At 43.3% G+C, this 27,283-nt stretch overlaps 1 protein-coding gene across 1 annotated transcript in view; it reads left to right on the top strand.

Annotated features, from left to right (window-relative positions):
• The window catches only part of LOC126234334 (homeobox protein unc-4 homolog), a 527,079-nt gene that overhangs the window by 400,325 nt on the left and 99,471 nt on the right, over positions 1-27,283 (top strand). The window lies entirely within an intron of this gene.

The raw sequence follows: 27,283 nt of genomic DNA, 5'->3' as shown, positions 1-27,283 counted from the left end.
TATGCTGTGCAAAAGTCATCGAAGAATCTCTCTTACTTATGAAGAAAAGTGTACCTACAGCAACAAATGCAGCCAATACCAAGTAAAAAAAATGATGAAATTTCACACGTAAAAAAATTTCTTTCGTTATGTTTTTGAACTTCCTCTGCTATGAGTGTAAATCCTGAATCCTTTATAGTCATGCTGACAAAGTTTTATGAATTTATTTGTAAAAGTATAGACAGTCTAAATTAAAATGTCCTGTGGTGCCTCTCCTGCTCCAAGTCGGCCCGTTTCACGTCCTACCCCCCTTGCCTAAGGGCACTAGAGAGTCACTTCTATATCCATACGTACAACACGAAAGGAAAATCCCATTATGAAAGCCGTCAGTGGCTCCGAAAGGAGTTCATCTACATCTACATCTACATGGATACTCTGCAAATCACATTTAACTGCCTGGCAGAGGGTTCATCAAACCACCTTCACAATTCTCTGTTATTCCAATCTCGTATAGCGCGCGGAAAGAATTAACACCTATATCATTCCGTACGAGCTCTGATTTCCCTTATTTTATGGTGGTGATCGTTCCTCCATATGTAGGTCGGTGTCAACAAAATGTTTCCGCATTCGGGGGAGAGAGTTGGTGATTGCAATTTCGTGAGAAGATTCCGTCGCAACGAAAAACACCTCTCTTTTAATGATTTCCAGCCTAAATCCTGTATCATTTCTGTTAAACTCTCTCCCATATTTCGCGATAATACAAAACGTGCTGCCTTTCTTTGAACTTTTTCGATGTACTCCGTCAGTCCTATCTGGTAAGGATCCTACACCGCGCAGCAGTATTCTAAAAGAAAACGGACAAGCTTAGTGTAGGCAGTCTCCTTAGTAGGCCTGTCACATTTTCTAAGTATCCCGCCAATAAAACGCAGCCTTTGGTTAGCCTTCCCCATAACATTTTCTATGTGTTCTTTCCAATTTAAGTTGTTCTTAATTGTAATACCTAGATATTTAGTTGAATTTATGGCTTTAGTTCAATATATAAAGACAAAAATTATTGGTCAATTTGGCCCAGTACCATCAACTGTCTGACAAATAGCAAAGCAAGTTCTAAATGTAACTTTAAATCATTTCTCATGATCAACTCCTTCTATTTCATGGACAAATTTCTATTCTTTTTAGAACCGTTAGCCCGTAAAAAAGCTAGTTATAAATTGTACTGGCATGACATGAGTAGGACGAAAAAATAGCGTGTTCATTAATGTTAACACCAATCACGTATAATGTGTGTACATCGTGTAAACTGACTCGTTCCATATACGAGGGGCCGTCAATAAGTAAAGCAACACATTTTCTCGGCCAAATTGTGTCGAAAATATGCGGAATTTGTTGTAGGACATCGTGGAATGTTCCAGTGGAATGTTCCCGCAGATATTACTAGGCGCTTGCAGGATGTCTATGGTGACCTGAAAGTGAACAAAAGCACGATGAGTCATCATCGCAACAACATCGCGCACGGGACAGTACGAACTGCCTATCTCGGATTTGAAATGTGTGTGTGTGAAATCTTATGGGACTTAACTGCTAAGGTCATCAGTCCATAAGCTTACACACTACTTAACCTAACTTATCCTAAGGACAAACACACACACACCCATGCCCGAGGGAGGACTCGAACCTCCGCCGGGACCAGCCGCACAATCCATGACTGCAGTGCCTTAGACCGCTCGGGTAATCCCGCACGGCCATGGATTTGATTCATACTGACAAGCGTGTAGGGCATGTCGAGGACTTTAATGTATGTAAACAGGAATGCGCAGCTCTCAACCGTGGTAGAAATAATCAACTTGAAAATTTTAGACGCCCTTATGTGCTTTACACAATGAAGGTATCAACAGCGAGCGAGTAAGCGCTTATGTTTATCAGAGGAAGGCTGCTGCATTGAATCTCGGCGCCGGTAACTTTTTCTTATTCACCCTGTAATTCTAACAACAGATTAATTATCAAGTGTAAATTTTTCCTTATCTTTATCCCGAAAGACGGGTAATTTTTTTCTTCAGGAGACTGTAAAAAAGCGACAATGAGACGTTTCAAATCAGTATCATTTTATTTCTGATATTGTGTCTAAATTTGTAATAAGCAAGAAACTGGAACAGGCATGCGTATTCAAATACAGAGATATGTAAACAGACAGAATACGGCGCTACGGTCGGCCACACCTATATAAGGCAACAAGTGACTGGCGCAGTTGTTAGATCGGTTTCAGCTGTAATAATGGCAGGTTATCAAGAATTAAGTTAGTTTGAACATGGTGATATGGTTCAAATGGCTCTGAGCACTATGGGACAACATCCGTGTTCATCAGTCCCCTAGGACATTGAACTACTTAAACCTAACTAACCTAAGGACATCACACACATCCATGCCCGAGGCAGGATTCGAACCTGCGACCGTAACAGTCCCTCGGTTCCAGACTAAAGCGCCTAGAACCGCACGGCCACAGCCATGGTGATATAGTAGGCACAAGAGAGATAGAACACAGCATCTCCGAGGTAGCGATGAAGTGGAGATTTTACCGTACGATCATTTCACGAGTGTATAGTGAATATCAGGAATCCGGTAAAACATATGATCTCCGACATATCTGCGGCCGTAAAAGGATCCTGCAAGAACGGGACGGACGACGATTGAAGGGAATCGTTCAACGTGACAGAAGTGTAACCCTTCCGCAAGTTGCTGCAGATTTCAGTACTGGGACATCAGCAAGTGTCAGCATGCGAGCCATTCAACGAAACATCATCGATATCAGATTTCGGAAATGAAGGCCCACTCGCGTACCCTTGACGACTGCACGACACGAAGCTTTGCGCCTCGTCCTGGCCCATCAACATCGACATTGGACTGTTGATGATTGGAAACATGTTGCCTGGTCGGACGAGCCTCGTTTCAAATTGTATTGAGCGGATGGACGTGTACGGGTGTAGAGACAACTTCATTAATACGTGAAATGATAACTAAATCAAGGCCCTAAGCTGTCGACAATCGTTGATGTATATCAACAGGGACAGTTGCAAATGTGTGCCCCGACCGGGACTCGAACCCGGGATCTCCTGCTTACATGGCAGACGCTCTATCTATCTGAGTCACGGAGGGCACAGAGGATACTGCGACTGCAGGGATTTATCCCTTGCACGCTCCCCGTGAGTCCCACATTCCCAAATTAATGTCCACACACTACATTTGTAGTGCCCCTGCGCATTACACTCATTGCCCGCGGCAGACAATCTTACCGAGTCCCGTAAGACTTCGGGCAATGCGTGTGCATCCAGCACAGAAGAAGAAGGTCATGTCCGAAAGAACAGATACCATCTTCATATATCATTAATACATGGACTCTGCATGTCAGCAGGGGACTGTTCAAGCTGGTGGAGACTCTGTAATGTTGTGGGGCGTGTGCATTGGAGTGATGGATCTCCGACAGGTAACATGTAAGCAAGAGTCCTGTCTGATCACCTGCGTCCGTTGTTGTCTATTGTGCAATCCGATTGATTTGGGAAATTCCAGCAGGACAGTGCGACGCCCCGCGCGTCCAGAATTGCTACAGAGTGGATCCAGGAACACTCTTCTGAGCTTAAACACTTCCGCTGCCCACCAAACTCCACAGACATGAACATTACGGAGCATATCTGGGATGCCTTGCAACGTGCTGTTCAGAAGAGATCTCCACCCCTCGTACTCCTACGTACTTGTGGACAGCCCTGCAGGGTTCATGGTGTCAGTTCCCTCCAGCACTACTGCAGACATTAGTCGAGTCCATGCCACGTCGTGTTGCGGTACTTCAGCGTGCTCACGGGGGTCCTACACGATATTAGACAGGTTATCAGATTCTTTGGCTCTTCAGTGTGCCAGATGTGACGTCCACACATCGGAGCCAACAAAAAGACTGTAGTATCTTGACTAATGGTGCTTCCGTCTTTTCTCCGAAACGGAGAAGCGACCCAATGTGTGATGCAGCTTCTGACAAGGGAACCTCCCCATCGCACCCCCCTCAGATTTAGTTATAAGTTGGCACAGTGAATAGGCCTTGACAAACTGAACACCGATCAATCGAGAAAACAGGAAGAAGTTGTGTGAAACTATGAAAAAAATAAGCAAAATATACAAATTGAGTAGTCCATGCTCAAGATATGCAACATTAAGGAGTGTAGCGGCTTAGTAGCGCTGTGGTCCTGTGGCTAGCGTGAGCAGCTGTGGTTCAAGTCTTCCCCCGAGTGAAAATTTTAATTTTTTATTTTCAGACAATTATGAAAGTTCAGGCACACACGCACAATAAACTTCGCTCTCCCAAGTTCCAGGACATGTTCGGATTTGCTTGGACATATGCAGTATTTGATGGTGCACACACGGAAAAATTTGAAAACGTTAAAAACATATGTTTTAACAGAGCACAGGGAAAACTGTGCGACTGTGAAACTGTTGCATTCATTTGTTGCAGTTTATGAGACAAACTCTTGTGATTTCATCACTTTTTTGGGAGTGATTATCACATCCATAAGAAAACCTAAATCGGGCAAGGTAGAAGAATCTTTTTGCCCATTCGCCAAGTTTACAAGTTAGGTGGGTCGACAACCTATTCCTGTCATGTGTCGTATAGAATATATCAGACGTGTTTTCCTGTGGAGGAATCGGTTGACCTATGACCTTGCGATCAAATGATTTCGGTTCCCATTGGAGAGGCACGTCCTTTCGTCTACTAATCGCACGGTTTTGCGGTGCGGTCGCAAAACACAGACACTAAACTTATAACAGTGAACAGAGACGTCAATGAACGAACGGACGGATCATAACTTTGCGAAAATAAACATTTCACTCGAGGGAAGACTTGAACCAAGGACCTCTCATTCCACAGCTGCTCACGCTAACCACGAGACCACGACGCTCGTGAGCTCACACTATCCTTGATGTTGCATATCTTTGGCATGGACTACTCAGTTTGCATATTATTTTTTTCATAGTTCCACACAACTTCTTCCTGTTTTCTCGATTGATCTGTGTACAGTTTTTCAAGGCCTATCCACTGTGCCAACTTATAACTAAATCTGAGGGGGGTGCGATGGGGAGGTTCCCTTGTGAGTGTGGGGCACCCCGGCGCACTAGAGCAGCGCTACGACGCGCCAGATGGCCGATCCCGCGGGAGTCGCAGTAAACGCTGTCCTGGGAGTCGGAAGTCGCTCACTAGACCGCTGGGAGGGGCCTCTGCTCTTTATGGCCCGAAATGAACCGCGGCTGTCTTTACGAGCGGACCAGCTGCGATATCATTGCTGTACAGGCCATTCAGCGAGGGCAGAATTGCCCTGAGGTGGACTATGCAGAAGCGTCACTTGCGCAATGTTTGCGACAACTGTTAGTGTAGTCGGCGAAATGGAAAGAGGTTCTGTCGCCATCGGCATTTTGATTGGTACGAAACAGCTCCCTGCTTGTCTCTTTTCCGTGTCATTCGGACACTGTCTGAGAAAAAATGTGAAACATTCAGAGGGGAAGGAGGAAATGAAAAGAAATTTCAGGGGTTCAAAGGGTATGTGATATTAGAAGAACGTTATGGTTTACCGTCAAGAGTTGCTGATAAAAATTATTTATTGAACAAGTCGTTTCGATCCACAGATCATCATCAGGTTCGTGAAACCATTTACAGCATAATAGTAGGCGATAAAACCGATGGCGTCAAACAATAAAATCCATGAATTCGTCACTGTTGTTAGATAGTAAAAGACTATATCTCAGTCATAAAACCTGTATGGCGGTACATCAAGTATGCCGGGCTATTTACAGACGCTATTTCTGCATGGTACAAAACAGTTAACAATGTCATCAGCACCAACGACAGACTATGTGGGATCGGTTTAAACCAGACACACCTTTGTGGAAAATGCAATCTGGTGGATACACTCACCCACAGATTCACCTGTGGCGGCAATGTGAATAACTGGAATAGGTTTACATATTAGTGGATTCTATAATAACTTTTAAACAGAAGACTGTTTAACAATTTTGCAAGAAGACATTACAATCAAAATTGTGGGAGATCTCGAAGAATGGAAACTTTCAAATTTCACTGATTAAAACGTCATGAATGTCGGAATATACTACTAAATTAAATGCATGAGAGGACACATGTAAAATGAATCAGTTTATACTTTAAAGCTAAGGCTACAACTAAACCGAACTTCGTTATTATTTATGTTTGTTATGTGCCGCTATAAGTTAAAAGCAGTTGCATATATATATATATATATATATATATATATATATATATATATATATATATATATATATATATATATTGCAGATGACATGGTGATTCTATGTCAGGTCATTCAGAGCAGTACAAAACAAAAAGTGATTCTTAAAGAAACAGTAGAAAGAGCAGGGCTCCAAATACAATTTCGAAAAGAAGAAAAACTCATCTACCTAAATCCTGGCAGCCAAAATTCTGAACAACAAATACACGAAAATCAAGAGAGTTCCTCAGACAAGATATTTAGGTGAAACAATTCTGAAAACTCGCCTGGAAAATATTGGTCACGAAATTCGTTGTCACAAAAGACATACAAGGTGTCCCAGAAATGTTATGACAGACTTGAGGGGCTGTAGATGGTGTCTTGAGGAACAAATAGAGCATAGGAACCCGTGCTCGGAAATGTCATCCAACGACGCTACAGAGCATCGAAGTTACAGGCACCAGCGCCTGCCACAACGCCGCCCCTTCTGCAGCAAACGTGACACTGTACACTGAAGGACTATAGGCAGAATGTCTGGCAATGTTGTTTGTTATTCAGTGGTCGCGGCTGATGCCACGATCGCAAGTGGAGAAAGTGGAAATAGGTGTTGCGTAGACAGACTTTGTCGCCGATGAATGCGATCCTCTGTTGCCTTGTTGCACAAAGGTTTCTGACACGGGTTGCCATAAGAAGTTTATTTTTGTCCTGTACACCGAAAAATAATGGTGATATTAGAGGTTTCGAAGAGAAAAATAAATTACTGGTGAAAGCCCATGTCCGAAACTGTCATCAATCAAGGCAACAGAACATCGTATTCACCGGAGGAAAGGCCTTTCTACGGAATAGCTAGCTCCATCTCCTCCATTGGCGATCGTGGCAATCAGTCACGATAACTGAATAACAAACAAAACTGCGAGACTTTCCACCGACTGTCCGTCAGCGTAAAAATCGCGTTTGCTGCCGAAGAGGCAGCCAAGGAGCAGGAGCCGGCGCCTGTAACTTCGATGCTCTGCAGCATCGTTCGATGACGTTTCCGCACACAGGTTCCGATCCCCGATTTGTTCCTCGAAACACCCTGTACATATTTTCGAAGTTTGTCGCAACATTTCTGGGACTTCCTGTATAAAACAAGAAATGCGCCTCAAATTACGCGAAACTTAGATACTACAACACGGTCATTGAAGTAGATTATCTTTATGTAACTGAAACATTAATTTCAAACAGAAACAGAGACGAAACTTCCTGGCAGATAAAAATTGTGTGCCGGACCGAGACTCGAACTCGGGACCTTTGCCTTTCGCGGGCAAGTGCTCTACCAAGCACGATTCATGACCCGTCCTCACAGCTTCAATTCTGCAGTACCTCGTCTCCTACCTTCCAATCTTCACAGAAGCTCTTCTGCGAACTTCGTCCGCAGCAGGTAGCTCAGTTGGTAGAGCACTTGCCCGCGAAAGGCAAAGGTCCCGAGTTCGAGTCTCGGTCCGGCACACAGTTTTAATCTGCCAGGAAGTTTCATATCAGCGCACACTCCGCTGCAGAGTGAAAATCTTATTCCAGAAAAAGAGACGTTAAAGAATCAAAGACAGAGAACAAAAAGTAATCAGGAAATTTTTGAACTAAATTATGGAGAAGGAACATAAACACTAAGAGCAAATAAAGAGACTGAAAAGTATACCAACATTTTTTCGACATGAAAAAACACAGGCATTAGAAAAATGGAACCAACCAGATTAACCAGGTTGTTGATTTCTACGAAACTCCCAGTAAAACTAAAACTGAAGCAATAAAATGGATCTGTCCACTTCAAGAAGAACTGAAGAACGCAGGAATAACACTACTTTATGTAACAGACAGAAAAACGTTTAAGCAGAACATTCAGAAGTGGACAGTTAGCCTGTCAGAAAAAAGCAAGAAGATCCAAAGAACGTGGACTTATGAGCAGAAAATGGCGTAAAATTCACGGCGAATGAAGGTAATGTGGATACAAAGGAAAGCTGAAACAAAGCTCTGGAAAAGTTCCTTGAAGCGTGAAGTACCGAGAAGGGAAAAGAAAACGAAACGAAACTTCATGGCTGAGAAGGTATGTGATGCTATTTCAGTGACTGCAACATCGATCCAAATTTACATAGAGTTTGGCAGTATGAGCCCACTTGTCAGTATGAGGTTGCACCCTGGCTGGCCTGGATGCGCGCACTGAAACAGTTCCTCCTACCGCCCCTGAGGCAAGCAGGCCACAGCTGTTGTAACTAGTCCTTGTTGTCCTGGATGCTGGAAATGGGACGTAGTTGACGTCAGAGCTGGTCCCACACGTGTTCCATCACGGTCAGGTCTGGTGATATTTCTGGTCACAGAAGTACCTCAACATCTCGCAGACAGCTCATAGAGAGAACTGTCTTTTGTGGACAAGCATCGTCCTGTCACATGAAGGGTAACACATGGGACGCAGTAGGTGGATAATGTATCTTTCGGCCGCCAGAGTCGCCTGAAACACTACCACTCCCGACCTGAAGTCGTACCCCTTATTGTATTGGTTAAAAACAGTCTTGGTTGCAATTTTCAACGACGCGCTTCACCTTATTTAGGCATCTTCAGGTTATCTTTTCTAGTTGGACGCGAGAGACACCAAGATCTGGATAACGCGTTCCCGTTCACAGGAGCGAGTAACAGAATAAGATGGGGGCTCAGGTAGTAAGCATAATGCAACGGGAGCGCGTTATGCAGATCTTGGTGTCTCTCGTGTCCATCTAGAAAAGATAACCTGAAGATGACTAAATAAGGCGAAACGCGTCGAAAAATAAAAAAGTAAAATTGCAACCAAGACTGTTTTTAACCAATACTGTTAAGCACTGGTTTGCTGTATGCCACTTATGGATTGGAAGAATTTCTTCGTACCCCTTAGTAGGGCTGTTAATAAAATATCGATATAGCGATATATTTTCCAAAAAGTATCATATATCTGTTATACTTTTCCACCGATATTTCGGTATATCGATGTCAAAATGGCAATGGCGAGTGCCGATACTTTTATTTTATATTATTTTTTCACAATTTTTATTAAATATTTGAAGTTGTTCTTTTGAAGTTGTAGTATAAGATAATTTTGCTTTCACTGTGTGGAGTCTTACTACTTTTTGAGCTTTCATCAAGTCCAATCTTCCTCTTTTGACTGTCTGAAGCAATTATATTTGGCACAAGGGAAGAAGCCCGACTGCACTGAGGGTGGCGGTGTGAATGGAATAACAAGATTTCCGATGTGAAGAAATAGCACACCAGTTGCGTTAAAAAACAATTTGTAAGCAGCTAGTGTGCTACTTCTTTACTTCGGCATTCTTCAAAAAAAGTTGCTGCAAACGATGAACAAAGCTCTAAATGATAAGACTGGCCTTTGCGATAGGTGGAGACGTGTCAAGTGAAATGCTGACGTTATCGGCACTCGGCGTTAACAGCAGAGACTGCAACGTTTAGCTTCAGTACGCTCTTTTGACACTACAACTGTTAGGTCGCTAGTGTTGGCAGAAATGAAAAAACGGGGAAGTCGGCATGAAGTGTTCCGTACAAATCCGATACGTGACGAACCCTAACGACGGACCCTTCGGACACCTTTCGTTGTGCCACTCGCGTCTGCTTACCATTGTTAGCAAAAAGGTTATCGCCTAGTGTGAACATGCATCGTTTTCCTTTCATTTCTTGCTCGAAGGGGGGTAGGCAGCTTGTTGATGCACGAAATATCTAATAAATTTCCTTTAATTTACTTCTATGGCCACAAACATTTTGTCCACAGATTACCGGTGTCGGTCTATAATGACCATCTTCAGTCCTAATGTACTGCAGCCGTAGCGATGAAATATCTAATAATAAATCAGTACTTAAACATACAACTCTAAAACCGACAGATTGTTTACAATGTGCAGCAGATATTTTATAGGCAGGTGCGTCGATACTTTTTATGTCGACGTTTTTTCCGTGAATATATATATCGATACTTACTTTCGATGTATCAAGGGCCTGCCAAGATACATTTTTAAATATATCGATATATATGATTACCGATATTTTTAAGAATATCTGTAGTCCTCTCCACTGCCTCCCCACGCCATTACACCAGGAGGAATATGCCGGGACTTTCCAAAACATCGGAAGAATGGAACCTATTCCCAGGTTGCCGCCATACTCGTTGACGATATTCAATCAGAGTACTCCAGAATTGCGATTCATCGGTAAACGCACACGACGCAATTCACTATCAGCCCATGCTTCAAAGTCTGGGCACTAATGTGGCAGCGGCTGGTTATTGACATTGAATGTTGCAGGGGGTCCATTACTCGTCAGGAGCAGATGTGGAGGGGTTACGAGGGGCTTGGTGTATAATAGGGTCATTCTACCTTGTGGTGGTCAGACGTGGTCGGCAGTAACCTTAACGACGAGCACGCCTTCACCTCGTTCTCACGCAATCCAGCATCCGGTTAATGTGAAATCCGCATGTCTCACATATCTAGATGTTACACGATTCGACCACCTGGCCAAATAGTGATCGACAATGACGCCTCTTTCAAAGACTGACTCACACGAGTACGCGGCAACTCCGCGAAACTCTCGTTATTAACATACACGGATAATTTTTAACGTTAACAGCTGCCAAATTATGATACCGACTTCGCTTTCTTTAATGGAACTTCTTCTTGGTGGCACTGAGAAGACCCATGAAGGAGGATTTTAACGAAGAAACACGTATGGAACTTGAAAAATTGAAATTATTACGAAACAGGTAACTTTAGTCTCATTTTTAATTTTATAGCAAGTAGGAACTGAACACAATACTCTACTCCATTTTGGCCCGATGCAGAAACAGTGGTTCAATGTTCCAAAAATAGAAAACAGTCTCTGTTGCGTTTTATTACTGATGATGCGTTTGGCGCTGTTAGTGCATCTTGAACAGAAGAGATGGCGGCTTTCGCTTTAACGGCATCATATCAACGGCTTTTAGATATAACTCATGCGGTCTCCGCTGTTCGAGACAATTTTATATTCCGTAAGAGCGTGCAAATATTTAACATGACATACAGAATGCTCCACTGAACAATTTGAGGTAGGCAACCTGGGGTCGGGGATACCACCTTACCGGGATATAATATGAAGAAAATCACATTACCGTGTACTTTTTTATTTACATTATTTACAGTTAACAGCAAATACCATCACTGACGCAATGAACGTCCCATTTGTACTGCATCTTACAAAATGTACTGAAACTGCCGGCCATCAATCTCAATGCAAGAATGACATCGGAGAACAAAATTCTGACGCACCCAGACAAATATCCCTGGTGTGTTTCGAATCACATCACAGGCAGCTAACAATTCTGGCAACTAATTCCACTTCGGTATCCATTGGGGTTCTCAAACACAGGTGCCTTTAGACAAGTTTACTTCCGTATCTCCTCAAGCTGGCTTCTCCGACCCCAGGTTTCCTACCTGGAGCTTTGTCTATGTCCTGTTACACTTCTGCACCTTCTTACCCAAATACCCAATGTATGCGGTATAAGGAAATGTCCTGGTTGACTCATCATCGCCCAGAGCAGACTACTAGGGACAGAAATTTGAAATTTGCAACGCGTCGTTTAAGATGGGGCTTTTCGAAATTCCACAAGGGGGAAATTACGGAATGAAATGTTTTTTTTTAAAGAAAATACATCACTTTTAAGAAAATTTTGAAGCTACAACTGCTAAAATTGGTATTTGGCTTCTCTAGCTGAAGTAAAGAAATAAATGTTTAGGCATTTCCGGAAATTTAACCCCTACGGGTTAAAGAATTACTAGTGTTTTATTAAAGAATTACTAGTGTTTTTAAAACTACATCTATGAAAACTGGTATTTGACGCAATGGTTACAAATAAAAAAAATATTTGTGTCATTTCTTTTATACTTTCAAAATCTAAAGGGGTGAAATAGGGCGTGAAATGTTACAGGAAATGTTTCATTACGAAAGCATTTTTAAAGCTAAATCTATCAAAATTTGAATTTGGCTTCTCAGATGGAAATAAAAAATTATGTTTCATTGTTTTCGAAATTCAACCCGTATTGGGATGAAATAGAGGATGAAAGCTTTTATGGGGATATTTCACTATGCAAACATTTTTACGGCTAAATCTATGAAAATTGGCTTTTCTGTTGGAAATAAATAAAGATATGCATTTCACGGTTTTTGAAAATTCGCCTCCTAAGGGGGTGAAATATGGGTGAAATGTCTTACGAAAATATTTCATTGTGAAAGCATTTTAAAAGCTAAATATTTGAAAATTGGTACCTGGCTCCACGGATACAAATGAAAAAAGATACGTGTTTAACTGCTTTTGGAAATAGGGAGTGAAATGGGGCCAGACTGATTCACTGATTCATCATCGCTCCACCAAAACCGGTAAGGATAGAAAGCTGGAATTTGGAGAGGGTGTGAAGTTTGTACTGTAGGAGTCGTTTAAGAAGGGATTGCTCGAAATTCCGCTATTAAGGGGGTGAGATAGGAGATGGAAGACTTTTTCAAAGTTTGAACTACGAAAATTGGTATTTGGTTTCTCAGTCAGAAAAAAAATTCAACCGCTTAGGGGTAGAATAGTCGGTGGAAGAATTTTTTGAAAATAAATCATTGTTAAAGAAGTACTACAGTTTTTTTTAAAGCCATATGAAAATGATATTTGTCTTCTGAGTTAGGAATAAAAAATACGTCTTTCAGGGTTTTTGGAAATTCGGCCCCTAAGGGGGTAAAATAGGGGATGAAAAAGTTTAAAAAATATTTCGTCGTACTGAAAAAATTTTAAAGCTAAATCTACGGAAATTGGTATTTCTCTTCACGGTTAGATATAAGAAATATGTGTTTGGGACTGAAGGTTTCTATAGAATGACCACCAGAAGAAGGCAAAGTGCATGATTAACAGGAACTTTGGACTCCAGGTACGAGACTCAATCTTTCGTCAGAAGTACAATCGGCAAGACCATTGTTGAATCGTCTTAATTAACGTGAAAAGTTTAGAAGGTGTTGCCATTTTGTGAACTACATAGCCGCGCGGGATTAGTCGAGCGGTCTAGGACGCTGCAGTCATGGACTGTGTGGCTGGTCCCGGCGGAGGTTCGAGTCCTCTCTCGGGCATGGGTGTGTGTTTTTGTCCTTAGGATAATTCAGGTTAAGTAGTGTGTAAACTTAGGGACTGATGACCTTAGCAGTTAAGTCCCATTAGTTTTCACACACATTTGAACATTTTTGAAAATTTGAACAACATAAAAATTCGATTAAAGAGGAACAAAAAAATATCTGTGCAGACCATAAAGTGTACGTGAGTGAAGCACCGTGCGCTAAGCTAGTGGCAAGTAAAGCATTTGCAACAGACACCGTTTCTATTTTTGGAACAAATATGAAGTGTGCGCGAGCTGTTCATTAATTTCCAGGATTCCTTAAAGTTTCCGCTTTTTCCACTTATTTTCTAGTGAAAAACAAGGAGCGTTATTAGTGACTGGGAAATTAATGCTCTCGAATACTCAGTGTCCGTATTTTTCATTATTCTAAATGACTTAATATGGCATTTAGCATGAAGTGCGCTAGCAACGTGAAGCTACGAAAAAAGTTTGGCGTAATGGGAAGCGAAGTAGAAAAAGTTAGGGGCTGACAAGCTGTGTTCACCGAAACTGTAACCGCGGCCTTCGCTAAAGAGAAGCCTACTATGGCTTGTAAATGAGGCAGACGCCGTGTCAGCAAGACAGCGGCCACTCGAGCCGGGAGTTTATTCTGGGCTGCGCGTGGAGAAGGCGGGGTGGCAGCGACGGCGGGAGCCGGCAGGCAATTAGGGGGTGGCGAGCGCAATCTGGCCCCCGCACCAGCGCCGGCAGCACCACCGCCAACGCCGACACCGTGGCGTGACGTCTCGAGCCTCGCCTACCCACCCCACCCAGGGTACAGTCGCGGCACCGACTAAACCGTCTTCCAAGAGCGCTGCAACTCTCTCCACATACTTTGCGCATCAATTGCGTAGGCTTCTACCAGGTGGAAGACAAATTTCACCCTACTGGTCCGCACGGGTGCAAGCAAAATGGCCCGTGACAAACACTGCTTGCTTCATCGGTTTTCAAAACCGCCTATTGTACAAACAACTATTCTTTTTGGTGCCTAAATTTGTTTCGACATATTTGTGCCATCATCAGCAAGCACTTTTGTTGGAGTCTGTAAAATGAACACGCGTTTTAAGCAAAAGTTGTTGGAATGAACATTAGGCTTGAGTATACTTCAAATCAACCGTGGTTGTTGCGAGTGGCGTTCAATAAGTAATGCCACGTCTTTTCTTTTTTCTTCTTTTTTTTTTTAATTGACCGAAGATTCATTTAATTCAAGATTCTAAGGCATCCTAATTATTCCGCACTCTTTTGGCTACAAAAAAATATTTTTCAACATAATCTCTGTTCAGTGTGATGGTTGGTACGTGGTTTCCTTTATTCGTACCACACTTACCCACCATATATTTGATATCATAAAAGAGGAAGCGGGATGGAATCATGGTTCGTAGTCACAATTTATAATTAACACAGTTTATTGACATTACGCCTTTTAAAGAATTTGAAAATTACAAATTTTGGACCAGCCACTACATAAAGCTTTGTAAATACAGTTAGAAACCCAACGTACTCAGTACTCTAATAAACAATCCCTTAAGAGAATGTTATAAAAAAGTTGATGTGCCAGGAATTTATAGAAACCTTAAGCATAGCAATTATCAATTACTTCACATAGCCACTTCATTAAACTCCTTAAAACCAGTTATTTCAGTAAGATGGCCACACTTATAACATTCTTCACTAATATACCCTTGCACTTGTTAAAAGGTCAATTACAAACTTAACGTTGCTGGGCACTAATACCCCTCGCTTTATTTCCCTTATTAAGTAAACAGATTTACTGACAAACTTCAGAATTCTCTCAAAATACATATAATGAAACAGTTGCCAGTAAAGGGTGACTTAATGACACTTCAACACTGCTGCCAAGCTAAGATTCAATTACATAACATGATAGAATCACTTACATAAAAAACTACAGCAGAAACGCTGATCATTAAAAATGAATGGTCACGTGCACAGACGTGTTAATAAAGGACTACCAGAAAGAGCTGATCAAGGAACTCACAAGGGAACCTCCCCATCGCACCCCCCTCAGATTTAGTTATAAGTTGGCACAGTGGATAGGCCTTGAAAAACTGAACACAGATCAATTGAGAAAACAGGAAGAAGTTGTGTCGAACTGTGAAAAAATTAACAAAATATACAAGCTGAGTAGTTCATGGGAAGATATACAACATCAAGGAGACGGGAACGCGGGAGCGCTGTGGTCTCGTGGTAACGTGAGCAGCTGCGGAATGAAAGGTCCTTGGTTGAAATCTTCCCTCGAGTGAAAAGTTTAATTTTTTATTTTCAGTTTATGTGACAAACTCTTATGTTTTCATCACTTTTTTGGGACTGATTATCACATCCACAAGAAAACCTAAATCGGGCAAGGTAGAAGAATCTTTTTACCCATTCGCCAAGTGTACAAGTTAGGTGGGTCGACAACATATTCCTGTCATGTGACGCACATGCCGTCACCAGTGTCGTATAGAATATATCAGATCTGGCTGGTTCAAATGGCTCTGAGCACTATGGGACTAAACTGCTGTGGTCATCAGTCCCCTAGAACTTAGAACTACTTTAACCTAACTAACCTAAGGGCATCACACACATCCATGCCCGAGGCAGGATTCGAACCTGCGACCGTAGAAGTCGCGCGGTTCCAGACTGCGCGCCTAGAACCGCGAGACCACCGCGGCCGGCATATATCAGATCAGTTTTCCTGTGGAGGAATCGGTTGACCTATGACCTTGCGATCAAATGTTTTCGGTTCCCATTGGAGAGGCACGTCCTTTCGTCTACTAATCGCACGCTTTTGCGATGCGGTCGCAAAACAGACACTAAACTTATTACAGTGAACAGAGACGTCAATGAACGAACGGACAGATAATAACCATGCAAAAATAAGGAAAGTAAAATTTTCACCCCAGGGAAGACTTGAACCAAGTACCTCTCGTTCTGCAGCTGCTCATGCTACCACGGAACCACGGCACTCCTGAGCCCACATTGTCCATGATGTTGCCTATGTGGGCCACGGTCTACTCAGTTTGTATATTTTGCTTATTTTTTTACAGTTCCACACAAATTCTTCCTGTTTTCTCAATTGATCTGTGTTCACTTTATCAAGGCCTATCCACTGTGCCAACTTATAACTAAATCTGAGGGGGGTGCGATGTGGAGGTTCCCTTGTCAGCAGATTCTATGCAATTTAAAGTTTAGCCAGTTGCCAGTTGCTAATATTTAAGGAAACAGGTTTGTATAAGAACAGGTTACATACAATATATATTTACTATCTACCAGCTTCACCCGCCTTGGTGGAAGGACGGTAAATACTAAACTTTGAAGGTGGTATGTGAACAACTCCCGGTAGTGGCCAGGTTCTTAAACACTGCCAGGCCTAGACCTCGGATGACATTTCACTCCCCGCCAAGGCGCTGGCACAATCAAAGGTTTTTTGCGCGAATCACAATGACGTTCCAATAACTCTGAAACATAGAAACTCTCGGCAGAACCTTTGACTCGATATATGGGTAAGCGTGTAAAGGAACATGTTACACTACTGAAAACAAATTCGCAACTTTGACCTTAAGCATTTTACACATGGACAACTGTATTAATACAGTGCAGGCTTTCAAAAAGCCAACAAAAAATCATTTTATGACAAGAAACACAGAGTACTAGAAAAACTTCTGAGAAAGCTTTCAACAACCGGCCACCATTTTACTAGGCCAGCTGAACTCTTCTACACCATCGTAAAAAGTTCGACTAGGAAAGTCTCACCACAATAATGAAATTGAAATGCCTATGAGTGCGTCGGTTAACAAACACAATTACGACCACATACTTCATATCACGTACACAATACGAAGGAGCAGGTTCCACAGCTTCTCCGCTTCACTTCAAATTTTGTTCCCAGCGAAGTCACAGAACTTGTGTCTCCAAGCTGCCCATGTCGTCAAAACGCCCGACCAGTTTCACATCACAACGTATAACGGTCATCACGCTCGTTCGGCAGCCGTTAACACTCGTCTCCCAGGGAATGTCACGAGATCTCGAGAGTTACCCGTCGAAAGCTAACAACCAACTCGCTTCGCCCGCCAACCAGGAGGTTAAGACACGCGAAAAGTAAAGACAGCTTAGCTCAACCACAATAGATCTCAACGATACATGAACAAAATAACACCGGTGCCAGCTCGCCACGGCTCAGGTCTTCCTTTACCTTACTGGGACGGCCTGTATGCCCACATGTTACCAGTCAACCGGTCGACGTCGGAGCCGTTACGCTGCATCAGTGGCCTCCCGATCATCCACGTACTGCTTCCCACAGAGTGCATCTTTCGTTGGTCCAAACAGATTTAAGGTGCTGGATCCTGGCTGCTGGGGAGAACAGTCCAATGAAATCCTGTGAGCTCCTGTCGGGTGCGCAACCTTGTGTGAGGCTTTGAGCTGTTACGAAGGAGACGTTCGTTTGCGTTTTTGTGGCAAGGAACACTGAAGTCATTTCTTCAATATCTTTAGGGTAGCACAGTACGCGTCAGAGCTGATCGTTGCACCATGAGAGAGATCATCAATCAGAACAAACCCTTCAGGGCCCCAGAAGACTGTCGCCATGACTTCACCGTCTGAGGGTGCGGCTTTCAACTTTTTCTTCGGAGGAGAGGTGCCATTTTGTTTGCGGTTCGAAGTCATGAACCCACGTTTCATCGCCTGTAACGATGTTCGAAAAAAAATTGTCACGAACAGCCTTGTAATTCCGCACAGGTGGTCCTTCGTTGTTCTTTATGCTCTTCTGTTAGGCGGCGAGGAACCCGACGGGCACAAACCTTCGGGAACTCAACCGGTGGACGAGTTTGTTAGTACTAATAACAGAGTCCTCCAGCTGAGCAGCGAGATGTTTGATTGTGAGCGTTCGCACGTTGCAACATAGCAGGTGTGTGGGGCCGGCTGTCACGCAGGAGGTCGGACATGTTTGCGATGATGACAGACGCCTAGCGCAACGACTCACCGCGCTTTTGTTCACTGCCAGGTCTCCGTAGCCAGTCTGCAAGTACCGATGAATATCTGCAATGCCCTTTTTTCTGCCAAAAAAACTCAATTAGAGCTCTCTTCTTGGAGCGCACCTCCGGTACCTACGCCCTTTTGCCGGCCGGTGTGGCCAAGCGGTTAAAGGCGCTACAGTCTGGAACCGCGTGACCGCTACGGTCGCAGGTTCGAATCCTGCCTCGGGCAGGGTTGTGTGTGATGTCCTTAGGTTAGTTAGGTTTAAGTAGTTCTAAGTTCTAGGGGACTGATGACCTTAGAAGTTAACTCCCTTAGTGCTCAGAGCCATTTGAACCATTTGAACCTACGCCCTTTTGACAGGTTCGTGTAAGCCACCAATCATCGGAACTTCATGAAACTATAGCGGCTGAAGTGGTAATAGCCGGCCGCGGTGGTCTCGCGGTTCTAGGCGCGCAGTCCGGAACCGTGCGACCGCTACGGTCGCAGGTTCGAATCCTGCCTCGTGCATGGATGTGTGTGGTGTCCTTAGCTTAGTTAGGTTTAAGTAGTTCTAAGTTCTAGGGGACTGATGACCACAGCAGTTGAGTCCCATAGTCAGAGCCATTTGAACCATTTTTTTGAAGTGGGAATATTCCACCACGTCACAAAATATTCAGCATTTTTAACTGAAACTGACCGAGAAAAAAAGTGTTACATTAGTTACTGAACACCCCTCATCCTTTATTCTTTAGAATGTTAGGTTCTGTTATTTCTTGTTTGCGTTGTTATACACGGTGTACATTGTTATACAGGTGTAGTGGCATATGTTGAGGAGCCGGTAATGTATACTAATTCGTATAAAACATTCCATATGTAAACAGTTTATGTTGGTTGCTTAGATACAACTATTAGAACTTAACTCAAATAAATAATGAAGGTGTTAGCAAAGCCAAGCGATTAAATTCAAAGCTGATTTTCATAAATTACGCCTCTGACTTCAATGCACTTTCGAGTTGTCTTGCCAACATCACGTGGAGCTCTTTTGAGGAGGTCTCAATGTTCTTTTGCGGGTGCCGCACGATCAATTCGTGTCTTCTATTGCCGACCGGGGTGGCCTAGCGGTTCTAGGCGCTACAGTCTGGAACCGCGCGACCCCTACGGTCGCGGGTTCGAATCCTGCCTGGGGCTTAGATGTGTGTGGTGTCCTTAGGTTGGTTAGGCACAAGTAGTTCTGAGTTCTAGGGGACTGAAGACCTTAGAAGTTAAGTCCCATAGTGCTCAGAGCCATTTGACCCATTTTTTTTGTCTTCTATTCACTTTTTCTTTGTAGACCTCGCCTTTCAACCATCGCTACATTAGAAAATCTGATGGGGTTTTGGTAGCCAAGAAACGTGTCCGTTTATGCCAGTACTGGGCGTAGGTGATGTGTCAACTGATGATTAGGATGTGCAGGGGGCGCGTTATGGTGGGAGAACGTATCCATCCGTGCAGCCGAATGAACCAACTCCAGTAGTGCTAGGAGCTCATTTTCAAGAGTGTAGATAATGGGGCCCGCATGATGATGCGGTAAAAGAAGAGGCCCATTCAGCTGTCTGTTTGTCGTTACGTGCCTTACAGTTTCAGAGAAGCGTCACTGGAAATGTGTTTCCACATAGTAATTGGGTTTTCTTCTTCCGACTACCGTTGTGAGTTAATTATTTGGTTTCATTTCCATGGAACGTTTTGCACGTTAAATCGTAGCCTAGAGTCGTTTAATATTCACATCAAGAATTACTTTCTAAATATGGCTACATCCGATCATTTATAAGTGCTTTTTATTTTTATTGTTTTTTATTTTCATTTTATTTTAAGTGTACAGATCTGAGTTAGTAATTCCTACACGCACCTTCTACGGAATTCTTCCACCGAAAGGGATGTCAATGAGAAACATTTTCGGGTTGTTTTCAAGCTCGACTTTACTGTCTGTCGGACATTATATTTCCCTGGGTAAGTGAGCATAAATTTTTGCACCCCTTTTTCTTCTAAAGACAACCTTGGCCTGTAATAATGAATCTAATTTTTCGTTCTGGTATTGTAATTAGGTACAATATTCTTCCTTTTAATCTGTAGAGGGTACAATATACTCATGAGGGAATACATACACCGTGGAGCCGTAGTCAGAATGCCCAACTCATTAAACAAATGTCTACAACATGATCGTGGATGAGCACTACATATTGTTCTTACAACACGCTTTTGATAAAAGAAGACTTCCTTTCTTGAAGATGAGATACTTCAAAACATCATTCCATATGACATTATTGAATTAAGATATGCAAATATGTCAACTTGCCGATTTCTCTCTCCACAAGATTTGCAATGATTCTAAGTGCAAATGTGGCTGAATTAAATTTGTTTCACGTGCAGAACTGAATATATTGTGTGTGTTTAAAGCTGGGGATAAGGCCATTCATTGAAAACCAATCAACGGTTCTTGTAAGGAGATTCTTTCCCATTTCTTCTGTTTCTGTATGTAGGACTGATTACAAGACTAATGTCATCTTCAGAAATAACTAACTCTGCTTGTTGTCTATTAGAAGGAAGATAGTTTACACATAGAAAGAATAGGTGACCTAGGGTTGAGTCTTGAGGAATCCCAAACGTGATTTCTCCCATGTCAGAATTACGTCCACGGACTATATAACTTGAATCACCAAATACAACTTTATGCATTCTTTTTGTTACATACGACACATCCAGTCATTGACAATACCATTAATCGCGTAGAACGTCAAACTATCTACAAGAATACTGTGATTCACATAGTCAAATGACCTAGATAGCTCGCAGAAAATACTACTCAGCACTATTTTCTTATTTAATGGTTGTAAAATTTGTTGAGTAAACTCGTAAATGTCATTCTCAGTAGTTCTGAAACCCAAACTGTGATTTTCTGAGGCTATTAGTGTTGCTCAGGTGAGACACTATAATAGAATATATCACATTCGCAAATTTTTTGGAAAACGATGTCAGCAGTGAAACAGATCGGTAGTTATTGACATCTATAACCGCCTTTCTTAAAGAGGGATTTCACAACGGTTTATTTCTATCTCTCTAGAAAAATGCCTTGATTTAGTGATGCATTACATATTTCAGATGAGATTGGGCTTATTTTATGGGAGTGTTATTGATACCATCACCATTGAAAGTGTCTTCATCAGTAAAGAGTATTGATAGGATTACTCACCGATGTGCAATTAGCTAAGGATAGATGCCCTACCAACGTAAGCTCTGTCTCAGTCTTGCCTGTGGAACACCGATACACGTAGAAGTTCTGCGTGTTCTTTTTGAAGGGCTACATTCTACCGAATGAATACATTCTACATCATTTACGTTCTGTTCATGTTTACATATAGATAATATATTACTGATAGATACTGCAGTGGCCTTAAGCACTTTAGTGGAAACAAGAGTAAACACTCTTTGAACTGGTACTCCATGATTAGGAAACCGTGAACCATATTCTCTACAAGGAACAGCGATGTTTCAATTACACAATTCGTACACATATACCAAATCGGCGTATTCAGCATTTGTAAGTACGTGCGACACGTTTAAACGATACAATGGAATTGACTAACAAGTCATAATCACAAACACAGATGAAAAATTCAGTTATCTAAACTCAAACACAGCTTCAAAACTTCAACTACTAAACAAAATGAACACTCGATTAATGGACCCATTTGAAATGGAGTACCAACACGCGGAATGACAACTTGTCTATGTAACCAGTTGTATCACTGAATCAGTAAAAATTAAACACATATTATATGGAATGTTTTTGAAGTGATGGGGTCGGGGAGGAAGCGGTAAGACGCTGGACCGAAATTACATCATACATATTGCTTAAAATAATTTATTGCACAGAAATTCAAATATCAGCATTTAAACTCAAAAACCATTTTTAACTTTCACAGAATGAATAACACATGCTCTGTACTTCATATTACAATTTCTGATGACCTCATTCTACAAGGAATAACAACTGAACAAACTAATAGTGATCCACATGAAACTAAGCTGAAACCACAAATTTTACACACTGACTACAGCTCAGAAAAAGAGAAGGTGTCAAAACTTAAATGAATTTCATAGACTTTAGATGACAACTATAAAATAACAGGCGCGCCTGACATAAAGGTCAAACCCGGAGTTGAGCAACATAACTGTACGTACGAAATTTTAACGTAATCCAATTACAATATTTCCACATGATCAAGCTGATATGAACTTGCAACTGTAGTATAAACTACACTCCTGGAGATTGAAATAAGAACACCGTGAATTCCTTGTCCCAGGAAGGGGAAACTTTATTGACACATTCCTGGGGTCAGATACATCACATGATCACACTGACAGAACCACAGGCACATAGACACGGGCAACAGAGCATGCACAATGTCGCCACTAGTACAGTGTATATCCACCTTTCGCAGCAATGCAGGCTGCTAATCTCCCATGGAGACGATCGTAGAGATGCTGGATGTAGTCCTGTAGAACGGCTTGCCATGCCATTTCCACCTGGCGCCTCAGTTGGACCAGCGTTCGTGCTGGACGTGCAGACCGCGTGAGACGACGCTTCATCCAGTCCCAAACATGCTCAATGGGGGACAGATCCGGAGATGTTGCTGGCCAGGGTAGTTGACATACACTTTCTAGAGCACGTTGGGTGGCACGGGATACATGCGGACGTGCATTGTCCTGTTGGAACAGCAAGTTCCCTTGCCGGTCTAGGAATGGTAGAACGATGGGTTCGATGACGGTTTGGATGTACCGTGCACTATTCAGTGTCCCCTCGACGATCACCAGTGGTGTACGGCCAGTGTAGGAGATCGCTCCCCACATCATGATGCCGGGTGTTGGCCCTGTGTGCCTCGGTCGTATGCAGTCCTGATTGTGGCGCTCACCTGCACGGCGCCAAACACGCATACGACCATCATTGGCACCAAGGCAGAAGCGACTCTCATCGCTGAAGACGACACGTCTCCATTCGTCCCTCCATTCACGCCTGTCGCGACACCACTGGAGGCTGGCTGCACGATGTTGGGGCGTGAGCGGAAGACGGCCTAACGGTGTGCGGGACCGTAGCCCAGCTTCATGGAGACGGTTGCGAATGGTCCTCGCCGATACCCCAGGAGCAACAGTGTCCCTAATTTGCTGGGAAGTGGCGGTGCGGTCCCCTACGGCACTGCGTAGGATCCTACGGTCTTGGAGTGCATCCGTGCGTCGCTGCGGTCCGGTCCCAGGTCGACGGGCACGTGCACCTTCCGCCGACCACTGGCGACAACATCGATGTACTGTGGAGACCTCACGCCCCACGTGTTGAGCAATTCGGCGGTACGTCCACCCGGCCTCCCGCATGCCCACTATACGCCCTCGCTCAAAGTCCGTCAACTGCACATACAGTTCACGTCCACGCTGTCGCGGCATGCTACCAGTGTTAAAGACTGCGATGGAGCTCCGTATGCCACGGCAAACTGGCTGACACTGACGGCGGCGGTGCACAAATGCTGCGCAGCTAGCGCCATTCGACGGCCAACACCGCGGTTCCTGGTGTGTCCGCTGTGCCGTGCGTGTGATCATTGCTTGTACAGCACTCTCGCAGTGTCCGGAGCAAGTATGGTGGGTCTGACACACCGGTGTCAATGTGTTCTTTTTTCCATTTCCAGGTGTGTATTAAACACTGTAAGAAGTATTATGCAATAGTTCAGTGCAGTGGCCAGTTTTGGAAAAAACATTACAATAATCACGTAACTTGAGTTAGTGAAGAACTCTTAAAATTTAAAGCCTAAGTACACAGATACAAAACACCATTAATCATAGACGCACAGCCTTTTAAAGAAGGTATCTACCTAAAGGAGCCGATTTCTTTATTGCAAGGCAATTAAATCAGACAGTTAAGGAGACAAAATAGAGATGCATTAGTTACAGCTTGGAGATCAATACGAAATTTTTGTAACTGACAGTCCCCACAGTACACAGAAGATAAACAGCGCAGTAATAATTACATACAACGGGACGAAAGAAAAACATTATGTAAGAGTCTGTCTCCAAATAATAACACACAGATGGAAGCCCCACAGTCAGATGGCTACTCCGCGCGTTTTTTAAAACGTCAGTCATCAGTGTGGCCTTTACAGTGCATTACGTAGAGTGGAACATTTGGATAGAAATACTTGAAACGCAGATTTGTTACCACCAGCACCGATATACAAAAAACATAAGAGGAGGGGCCCTTGCACTAAACGAGGACCGAATTAGTGGTGTCTGTTACACACAATAGCTACTGGTGCAAAACTTACCAAAAGACGACCAACTTGAGGTATAAATGTTGACAGGAGAGTAAGATCACAACTCGGATTTCAGACGTAACCAGGGCGTGGGAATACCATAAGAAGCACAGCAATTCTCACCGTTTGATGGAAAACCCGGAAGAAGAGAGTCACCGCACCTTAGCTTAGCTCTCAAGACTAACTAGAAATAACGTAGTGGCCACAGGCTCCCAGAGTGAAGCAGAATTGACGAGACCCCCGTAGTAGTCACCGAGCGAGGTGGCGCAGTGGTTAGCACACTGGACTCGCATTCGGAAGGACGACGGTTCAATCCCGCGTCCGGCCATCCTGATTTAGGTTTTCCGTGATTTCGCTATATCACTTCAGGCAAATGCCGGGATGGTTCCTTTGAAAGGGCACGGCCGATTTCCTTCCCCATCCTTCCCTAACCTGAGCTTGTGCTCCGTCTCTAATGTCCTCGTTGTCGATGGGACGTTAAACACTAATCTCCTCCTCCTCCTCCTCGTAGTAGTCCGCCAAAATGTCACCAACCCATTGCGGACAAGACCCCGCGCCACAGAAACCCAGAAAACCACGCAGTACCTTGACTTGTTCTTTAGGTTGCTGACAGAGCCGTTCAAGACACACGCGCCTCTAGCAATCGCAAAGTGGCCCCCACTATTACTCAAGGGACATCGGCACCGAACACACCACTGCCGAGTGTTTCGCGGGCTGTCACTGTACACCGCGCGGTGGTGCAGTGGCTAGCGCAATGGATTAGCGTTCGGGAGGACGACGGTTCAAGTCCGAGTCGGGCCATACAAATTTTGGTTTTCCATGATATTCTTAAATCGCTCGCGGAAAATTGCGGGATAGTTCATTTGAAAAGACATGGCCGATTTCCTTCCCCATCCCTGACACAAGCAGAGCATGAGCTCCTTCTCTAATGACTTCGATGTCGACGGGACGTTAAACACAATCTTCCTCTCTTCCTTTTCTTTCGCTGGGCGCCGCTACTCAACACAGGTACATGCAATCCAAGCCTCTCCAACCGCAATGCGCACGCGCCCAAATATCCTGCGGCTCTCTGCAAAAGAAACCCTCTGACGGGAAGTTTCTAGAGAGCAATCGAACCAACCAAGGAGGTAAACGGTACAGCAAAATCATCGCAAAAATCGTTTGCTACAAGCCAGACGGCGTTGTCGCAATTCTATTCCGAATAGTCTACGCCTCAACCTCCTAAAATATGTACAATTCCCCTTAAACAGACTAGTCGTTCGCTGTAGTCATTTCAGAATATTCTGTATATTTTAAGCCCATGCCGAGGCATGAGCAGTGATTGAGTTCGTAATCTCCTCAACTCGTCAGCGCGGATTTCGGCCTCATCGAATGACTTCAATAACTAGTAATTTACCCAGGTGCCTGCACTTTTCTCTTGTTAATCATGAGGCGGCATTGTGAGTAGGATATTCAAGATGGATTGATTCCTTTAAATAAAAATGGGCACTAGTAAGCTAATGAAGAAACTGTAAAACACAGGTTGTGGCCAAAAACAAAAAACTTACTTTTCATAGCAGCAGCAAAGCAATGCGAAATCAGAGTTGTTTTAGAAAACAGCGGTTAACAGCAAAAGTAAATACTAAAAAATATTTCAAGAATTTCTGTTCGTACAAAAATATTTAATCCAAGAGGCAACGAGAAGGCTCCATTTAATCGGCTTGAGATGAGAGAATACCGTGTTCGGATACCGGCTTCTTTAAGCCAGAGCCGTCAGTGGCTTATGCTGGACAAACAATTTTCCATCGCAGAGCTGTTAGCGTCTATCAACATGTAGATTGAATTCCCAATATTCTGCCTTTACAACCTACGCCTGCCAAAACTATAATAATTTAAATATTAATTAACTGCACAGAAGCAAATTAATGAATTTCGTTAGCACTGAATGCATCATATGAGGCCTTGTAGTGGATTTTATCTCCACCGTGCGGGAATACCAAAACACACACGAGGGAAGTTCTCCACATGTACGACCATGATAAAAAGCTCTGTGATTGAGAAAAAATAAAAAGTCACAAAAATGGTTATATGACGCACCACAACACTTCTCTTTTAGTAAAGCAAATACTAGAAAAATTCGGAGTAGGATTTAAAATCCATGGAGAAGAAATAAAAACTTTGCCGGCCGAAGTGGCCGTGCGGTTAAAGGCGCTGCAGTCTGGAACCGCAAGACCGCTACGGTCGCAGGTTCGAATCCTGCCTCGGGCATGGATGTTTGTGATGTCCTTAGGTTAGTTAGGTTTAACTAGTTCTAAGTTCTAGGGGACTAATGACCTCAGCAGTTGAGTCCCATAGTGCTCAGAGCCATTTGAACCATTTGAAATAAAAACTTTGAGGTTCAAATGGTTTAAATGGCTCTGATCACTATGGGACTTAACATCTGTGGTCATCAGTCCCCTCTTTGAGGTTCGCCGATGACATTGTAATTCTGTCAGAGACAGCAAAGGATTTGGGTGATGCTGAGGGGACTAGATTAGGAAATGAGACACTTTAGGTAGTGGATGACTTTTCTATTTGGGGAGCAAAATAACTGATGATG

Source organism: Schistocerca nitens, chromosome 2 (assembly GCF_023898315.1).
Source record: "Schistocerca nitens isolate TAMUIC-IGC-003100 chromosome 2, iqSchNite1.1, whole genome shotgun sequence".
NCBI lineage: Eukaryota > Metazoa > Arthropoda > Insecta > Orthoptera > Acrididae > Schistocerca > Schistocerca nitens.
This window is presented reverse-complemented; position numbering and strand designations above follow the sequence as displayed.